Source organism: Solea senegalensis, linkage group LG2 (assembly GCF_019176455.1).
Source record: "Solea senegalensis isolate Sse05_10M linkage group LG2, IFAPA_SoseM_1, whole genome shotgun sequence".
NCBI lineage: Eukaryota > Metazoa > Chordata > Actinopteri > Pleuronectiformes > Soleidae > Solea > Solea senegalensis.
In genome coordinates, this window is record NC_058022.1 from 30,316,667 (window position 1) to 30,325,147 (window position 8,481).

The 8,481-nt window shown below is 42.7% G+C and overlaps 1 long non-coding RNA gene across 5 annotated transcripts; it reads left to right on the top strand.

Annotated features, from left to right (window-relative positions):
- The first annotated feature begins 709 nt into the window (after positions 1-709).
- On the top strand, positions 710-8,062 carry LOC122765216. Of its 5 annotated transcripts, none has more exons than XR_006359938.1 (4): positions 710-896; positions 2,963-4,193; positions 5,331-5,371; positions 5,448-6,564. It is a non-coding gene; the product is annotated as an uncharacterized LOC122765216 (long non-coding RNA). The 5 variants fall into 5 exon arrangements; XR_006359939.1 differs by having other exon boundaries at positions 5,453-6,564; XR_006359942.1 differs by lacking the exons at positions 5,331-5,371; positions 5,448-6,564 and adding an exon at positions 7,321-8,062.
- Positions 8,063-8,481: the final 419 nt, after the last annotated feature.

Below are 8,481 nucleotides of genomic sequence, written 5' to 3' on the forward strand. Positions count from 1 at the left end.
CAGCAGCACACTTCTGAACGTGATTATTGGACACTGAAAACTGATTAACCTCCCGGTGAAGGTTTAGTCGTATTACTTTACTGCAGCTGTCGGAATGTCTGGCTTAACACACGCACAGAAGAGTATTTCAATTCCCAATTAGTCTTTTATTTTTTTTCATATTTTCACTGGGCCTGGCCTGTCATGGTGATGGAGCTCTGCCTCACAAACGACAGTCACTTCCAAAGACTTGAATAGAACACAATCCCTGCAACAGTGGCTGATTTAAACAAGAAACATTGTTCTTCACTCTCCTAAGTAGATGACTACTTGTGTCCTTGCAGTTAAACTGTCCAAATCCAAGCATTTCTTTTAATTTCTCCTGAAAAAGGACGTACCACAAATGTATCCATCCTCTTATTTATCTCAGATCAGTTTGGGAGTCAAACAACGTCTAAAAATAGAGATAAACCTGTTGACGTTGAGCTATGATTCTTCAAATTGTAGATTAAATGGATATTGGACCTGGCAGAGTAAAACACCGCTGCTCCGAGGAGTGTCAAGTTCATCAGGTTGAAAATGGAAATGCTGCGCCTGTTTCCCCCCGTTTCTCCGTGTTTGTTTTGGCCCTCAGCTGCGTGCCGTCTGCAGCGGTGAAATCCTGCACACGCTAATAGGCTTACAGGATAATATCACTTTGTTTTTCCTCTCTCCCGTCCTTGCACAGTGCTTGGTGTTTGAGGACGCCCCCAACGGCGTGAAGGCGGCGCTGGCGGCCGGAATGCAGGTGGTGATGATCCCCGACGACAACCTGGACCCCAGCCTTACCCAGGAGGCCACGCTGCGACTCAGGAGCATGGAGGAGTTTGCGCCGCAGCTCTTTGGGCTGCCAGCGTACGTCTGAGCCGGAACCCTGTGTATGTGACTCCATTCTCCAATAGTTATGATTCAATTATTGTCTTATGACTTTTGTCAAGTTGTCTACATGGTTAAAATACAGGGAAATCATCCCAGTTTGGCAACGAAAAGGGGTCTCAATGGTCACTTCCTGTGAAACTTTGACTAGTTTCTGTTCTTCCTTATAGTAATAAAGGTGATTTGTAGCCACAGCTCAGTTGTCATCTCTGATTAAGACACAAGCTGCGCATGTATTATAAATGTAAGATATATTGTAAACCTTTTGTGACTCAGGCCGGTTCTCGGCACAGAGGCCGCACACAGCGTGTGTGTAAGTGCCTCATAAAACCGCACTTATCCGTTACAGAGGCTGCAAGGTAGTCTTCATTCTTTCATCTTATGCCTACCTCGGCACATACACTTCACATGTGTGCCGTACTCACGGAGCAGCCTGGTTCTACCTCCTCGGGCTCCTGAAATAGGATTTCACTGTTCTCCCGTCTCTTCCTCTCCTTCCTGGAGGGGGGGGTTTAATCTCCAAACTGCTTTTTTTTTCTTTCCCACTCACACCCTGTAGTTTTACTTATCATTCTCCCTCTCGTGGCTTATAGTGTGGATAAATAGATAAACTTTCTTTCTGTCTGTCTGTCTTTCATTTTTGATCCCCGACAAGCCCTATAAGAAATAGAGGCAGATACATGTAAACAGATAAATGAAAACATTACATAAACAAACCGTCAAGTAAGATATTAACAGCTATACAAAGAAGGAGGGAAATATTAGAATCGAATAGAAATATTACAATGAAGCGTCAAAATGTAAGGACATTCACATTCTGTTAGGAATAAAATGATTTGAATGCAACCAGACAATGAATATGAGGTGCAAGTGTGCACTTAGAATGCAACTGAGTAAACCCATCAACAACTAGGTCCCCACGCAAGTCTGGGAGTGCAGCAGTTCCCTGACCTCACGGTCTCACTCACTCAACAGTCTTCACTTGTATTCGATAACGGAATAGTAATGATAACATATACTGAACGTCTTCAGGGTCGGTCTGTTGTGTTCCGTAGGGATGTTTTTGAGGCAATCGGTCAATGTATGGCGAATTTATAGGTCACTTCCTGTTTTGTGGCGAAATGGCAGCTAAATTACAACTTCCTGTTGGGTCCAGTTTGTGACCGTAGACGTGTCCTGGGTCGGTCGCTTGTGTCGCGTATTAAGTTTGGAGCTGATCGGTCGAAGTTATGGGGCACTTCCTGTTTTGTGGCGGATGGTCGAAATTCGCCAAAAACGCCAATGGTTGCTGTGGCCACGCCCTTTTGAATCCGCAAAACCTTTCGACAATGTTTTGCCTTTGATGTGTCTCGTACAAATTGGCTTTTGGCGAATTGTTTTTTTTTATGTCGATGCGACAAACGCGCTCAGACAAGTTTGCTCATTCACGTAGGGGGCAAATCGCCAAAATGGACAGCAAAATTCAAAATGGCCGACTTCCTGTTGAGTTGAGGCCATGGTTGTGGTCGACTTTTTTATTCGTCTTCCCACCAAGTTTCTGGAAATTCGGTGAAACTCAATTTTGCCATAGAGCGCTTGAGCGATGCACGGTGCGGGAACTATGCCAGTATTGCATTTTCTCATGCAAAGTTGTAATTGTTTTTATGCACTTTGACCCCCTCAAAAGTGACCGTAAACAGCAGAAGTTCAAGCGTGCGGTCTGTGCAAAGTGCAGGGATTTGTGTATACGTGACATAAGGGAAAGTCCAGGGTTGTCTCCTCAGCAGATGTACAGTTGTACACTTGTAATTCCTTTGTGTGTGCGCGAGTGCATTTTGGTCGACCGTCTGAACATATTGTGATTAAACTCTGCAACAAATGTCTGTCGTCAGTTGGTATTTTTGGGGGCATCTGGCTCTGCCCACATGGAGTTATAATGCCCCATTAAGTTTTGCAAAAATAATAACATCTGGACAAATGTGAGCAGAAAGAGCAGATAAATAAGAGAAGTAAATTGCGTGAGCAGAGGAATAAGCAAATTTAATCACAACATTTAACACTACGGCTGTCTCTGTTTTTATTTACCCAGGTGCGTTTCAAGAAGCTCGAGCAGCCCCAGGCGTTTGCCTGCATGAAGCCCCTGCATATGCATGAAACTGCTGGAGACTGGCAGCGTATTTTTAAACCTAACCTGAGACTTTCTGCACTTTACTACTTCTACAGTAGTACTTCTACAGTCTCTCCATCTGGTAATCTGACTTTTCCTATCTTTTGTATTGGAAGGGCATTCCTGTGTGCACACGTCACTATAGCGAGGTTCTATGGTAAAGAATTGTGCGCCCTAAAGGAACAGGAAATGACTGCAAACGAGTGAGATAGATTTTCCATGTTGTTATAAATGATAGAAAATAAAATATTATAGAAAATTTCGAAAATAACTAACAAACAATGTTTGAAAAAGTGGTGTGAATTTTTGAAAGTCACTTTTAGCACATTTACAACAATATTTGTTAACTTGGAAATGTATTAAATAGTTAAATCTAAATGCTAAATATAAATATAAATGTTAAATCCAAATTTAATATTTAGCTAACATGCAAATTCACACCTCGGGGAGGTCAGGCTATGTTTATAGAATCAAATAACGAATTAAAACCACCTCAGCGGGGGGAAATAAACACTAGAACATACATCGTCATGATAATAATGACCTAAAATAACAAAATACATGTTCAACTTCCACATCAAGCTTCTTCTTCTTCATGTGAGACTGGTGGGGTGGCGCCCTCTATGGACGGGCCACCCAACGGCCAAGTCTGCTGATATTTTGTCCAGTTTCCACCGTAAACAGGATACTTCAAATATATAATGGGAACAGTATATATAGAACATGAACTGTAAGGAGAGATATTCACGTCAGTATTGTCTAAGTTGAATCTTGAGTTTGCCTTGCTTATTATATATTATAACTGAGCGAAAATGATTTGAATGTGGCCTGCGCTTTGTTTACTCTTTATGTTCTGACCTCTCTGCATATTGTGCTCTTTTTTTTAAATGAAATCCCCTTTGTGACAAAGAGTGTTGTCTTTCTCGTCCTTTAAAGAAAAAAAAAGTTAATTTCATAGAAAAAATGGTTTCTAGCTAAAGGCACAACAATGAAATAACAGTTTTTTTGTAATCGTTAATAAACAGCTCCCTTGAGGCCTTTTGGCAGGACGACTGTACGCTGGGTCAGCCGTCTTATGCCCTCACATCTCACTGAGTCTCTGATAAAATCCATGAGAGAGGCACCGCAGGCTGCGCCCCATTCAACCCACGGGGTAAGAAAAAAAAGAAAAGCATTCTTTCCCATCTCTGCCAGTCACCCTTGTCTTTTATCCTCCGCCGCAAACCTTTTCAACTTTAATTCTGCCTGTGAGTGAAGAGGGCAGGAGAAGAGATAGCTCCCTGACATGTTTCCCAGGTCCCCGGTCCTAGTCTGTGTTCACCGCTGATAGGCGAGAGCGGCTGCGGGACACATCCATCTTCAATGTCAAATTTTATATCCGCGCTTTATCAGCATGCAGACAAGCCGCTCCTGTACAGGCAGAGCTAGAAAACACTGGGTGACACGGAGAGAGAGAGACAGAGAGACAGAGAGAGAGAGACAGACGTCATCATATAGAAGTCCTCAAAATCGCTGCTTAACAGCCACTGAGTGTGGAGAAAGCAGAAATCATATATGCAGACGGGCCTCTCTCTAAATGTTTTCCTCAAGTTCACTTAAGTGAGTGAATGTCATATCTTTGAGGAGATGGGGACGTAAAAAAAAAAAAGTATGAGTATTGTTCTGTTTTCCTCGAGGGATTCAAATAGAAAAGAACTCTATTATATAGTAACAACATCAGATTTTAGCCACTTAACAAAGGAATCGCCTACAATATCTTATGCTTCATTTAAATCTGGAAACTGAAGTTTGTTTCAATGTGTAAACTCCCTGCACCAAAGCCCAGAGAGAAAATCAGCTATTTGACACAGACGTCGTTGATCCACCGCTGCCTCCATCAGCAAGTTTAAATGTTTTATTGTGTGACTTTGGTGTTTGAGAGTGAGCGGGATTACAAGGCCACACAAGCTTCAGCTTAATTATTTAATAGTTGATGTAATAAATGATTTGCTTGTTAAAACTGTGTTACATTTGTGGTAAATGTCATTTTTGATTTGTACAGGGAAATTCAGGATTTGGCCCTGGTCAGTCCTGACTTTCTGGACTTAGGTCAAATCCTTGAGACTCGTTCCCACCTCTGAAAATTAGGGATTAAACATCCAAACGCCTCTGTTTAATGGTTATTATTACATTATCTTTTTCATAATTGATTTGTGTGACGGAACAGCGTTTGCAATGAATTACACTGCAGTGATTTTGCATGTGCAAAGAGTTCATAGTCTTAAGAAAATCCTCCTTTTTTATTTGACAGACTTGGCCAAACCAAATAGCTCTACGGCTGCATGTAAAAAGGTGTGAGAACTTAAGATAGATTTCTCTATTCTTGACACTAAGCAAAAGCATATCTTAAGTGTGCATATCTCCAAAGCACAGGCTGTGGCTGGATTGCCAAGAAGTGGAGCAACGCAGGAGAATGCGGAGATCTGACGGGAGCGGGTGCTGCCGCGTGTCATTTTGGATTCTGCTGCCAAAGTGTGCAACCTCAACTTGAACCAAAAGGGATTTTACGGAGATGAAGATATCGAGAAGGAGCACTTTGTCTGTTCGGAGATAGCATGCAGAATATCGGCATGCTTCCTCAGTGATGCAAATAGACCTCATGTTTTATTCAGCTGCCAGTGATGAGAGAATACATTTGGTTACAAATGCAGGTGATGGCCAGGGCGATGTTGGGAAGCAACGTTTGTGGATTTTAATGCACAGTCGAGGCCGGCCAATATTAGATTAACGCGCTTCACAACAACGGTGACGTCTCTCGTACATTTTCATATCTCGAGGGTTTGATACTCCTGAAATACGAGAAGTTCTTAGCCTGGTCTTCAAGAAATGCTGCTATTATGTGTTTCTGTGTCAGACCACATTGATATGTACATGGGTAAATCATCCGGGGGGAATCTGTTGGGTCGAGTATCCCGTGGTGTCACCACAGTGTCACAATGTCAAATTTTCCTGAGAAGTTGTTGCGTCGTCTGATAGACGGCACACTCGTCTCCGCTCGTGCCCTTTATACAAACACTGGTCCAAACTCTTCAAACGAGGTCAAGGGGGGTGATGGAGAGAGATTTGTTTTCGTCATGTTTTAAATGATGGGCCGTCATTTTGCTGCCAGCTGTTATTCTGTCTGATGCTGCGTTCACCACAGATACTGACATTCTACAGTCCTGCATGTCTTTGTCTGTCCTCCTCGATCTATAGATGTATAGATAGACTTTATGCAAATGTTCATGGTTACCAGATACTTTTGTAGTGGGAACAACAATAAGCAGTGTTTCCTCCAAGTGTAACGGTTCCGTACGTTTGCGTAATTTCATTTACCAAAATAACCGTTCCATTTTTCGGTGCCCTTCCTTTGGGATACCAGAGTAAAGGTACGGTGCTGGTAGAGTTAGACCCATGTTAGGAAAAACCTCACTCCCTTGCGACTTGGTGTTTCTTTAATGACTATTTTGATAATCGATTCATCGGTTTGAAGCTTTCTTCACGATTAAAACAAGATTTCCGATTGTTTACGCTTCTTAAATGTGAGTATTTTCGTCATTTCGCATTGTGATATTTTCCTCAATGTGGAAAAAGCAGAAAAACCACTGATTTATCAGCGCTCAAGTAATGTCTTAGTTCCCCGGGAAAATTTCACCCTAATCTGTTGTTTACTTTTTAAGTTATGCTGCTCACAGTCAGACGACAGACAAACGCGAGTGAATGAAAACAAAACCTCCTCGGAGGTAAGGTAATTATGTTTCCTTCACAAAACATTTGCCCATTTATTTCCTTTTACAGAATTACCCCATCAAACAAGAATATTGTGTGCTTTTAATTTGAGCCTGTGCCACTGTTGTGAATAATTTATGTGCGGAAATTGATTCCTGGCTTAATTTTTAATCACATCTATATCACAATCACATCTATCTGTTCGGTTCCACCTCGCTTTCCACTTGTGTGACACAGCCAGTGTTAATCTGCCAGGGGAATATCCACTGTGGGCATGCCTCAGCAGATATTCTGCCTCAGCTGTGAAATCACGCTTTGGCACATCATGGCTGCTCCCTCGAAGATCCTTAAACTGTGGAGGGCCTCAACAAGTCAATGGTGATCTAATGTAAAGTAAAAGGGAGTCCATGAATACTTCACGTGAGGAAGGAGAGCAGTGGCAAACAAGCGAACACATCATCAGTGTGTCACTCTCACACTCTCACTCTTTTTGTCTTTTCTCTCTCTGTGTTAATCTTCGCTCTTTTTCCCAGGCGTGCACCACGCGGCTCGCTGTGTTTATTGAAGCCAGCGGAATGTTTGCGAACAAGTGTGCCTCCTCCATCCCGGGCACATCAGCGGCGCGCCATTAAGGTGACAGCTGTACGGAGGCGCCTCCCTGTTCCAGCTGCAGTGAAAGACTATGAAATGTAACTGTAACACGGCCGAGGGAAGACCGCGGCTTTTAGGGAAAGCAAATGATGCAGGAAAGGTTCTCGGGGGTCAACGAGGAGACACCTCGGGAGATGTAGGCACCCTTGATTTCCTGAATTATGTATATGGGCATCAGACTGAGGTGGTAGGAGTGACAGAAACACACACACACACACGCGAGTGCTGCTGAAACAGGTTTGCCAATAAAAGCTTCTCTGTCGTCTGCTACTGTGTGTTTGGATTCACACATGCAGAGGTGTTGATCTCAAGCTATATAGCTGAGACTTGAATCTGCATTTGACAATGGCGTCACTGGATTAAATCCAGGGTATCTTCAGAATACGTTCACCTCATCATCTTAAAGGTTTCACTCTCATACACCAAAGTCCATACAGAAGATCATCATTTTTAGCTTGCGCTGAGACAGGAGATGGTGGTCCGCTGTTAGTGTCACTGAGAATTCAACACTTCAATTACAACAGTAACATAGTAAAAGTTACTGATGGAGGCAGCAGTGGATCAACAAGTCCTGTGTGCAGTTAGTGGTGTGAAATAAACTTAAAGGAATACTTCACCGATTTCCTTTAGCTTTGTATTACTAGAATAGGGCTAGTAGCTTTGAAAAATTGTGCCTCCCAACCTCAGTTTCCCCTTCTTTTCTTTGTTTCGTGTCCACCAGTGACGCTTGGTCCTGTTAGCGTAACTGTTAGCAAAGATAGTGGACATTGTTTACATTCTGGGAATGAGGTCCCGTCCCCCTAGTGGGTCTAAAAAGTGTAGAATAAGCGTCACAGACTCAGACCAAGAGTCACTGGTGGGCGATTAACATCACAAAAGAATGAAGATGATACTTCTCGACGCAGGGGAAACTGAACAAAAGCGAACATTTTTAGTTTTATCAGGTGAGTCAATTGTCAAACATCAACGCCTTGAGCTATGACACTGACATTGAGGGAAACATGTCTTGTCGGAGAAAAGCAGCCTTCGCCGTAAAATGACAA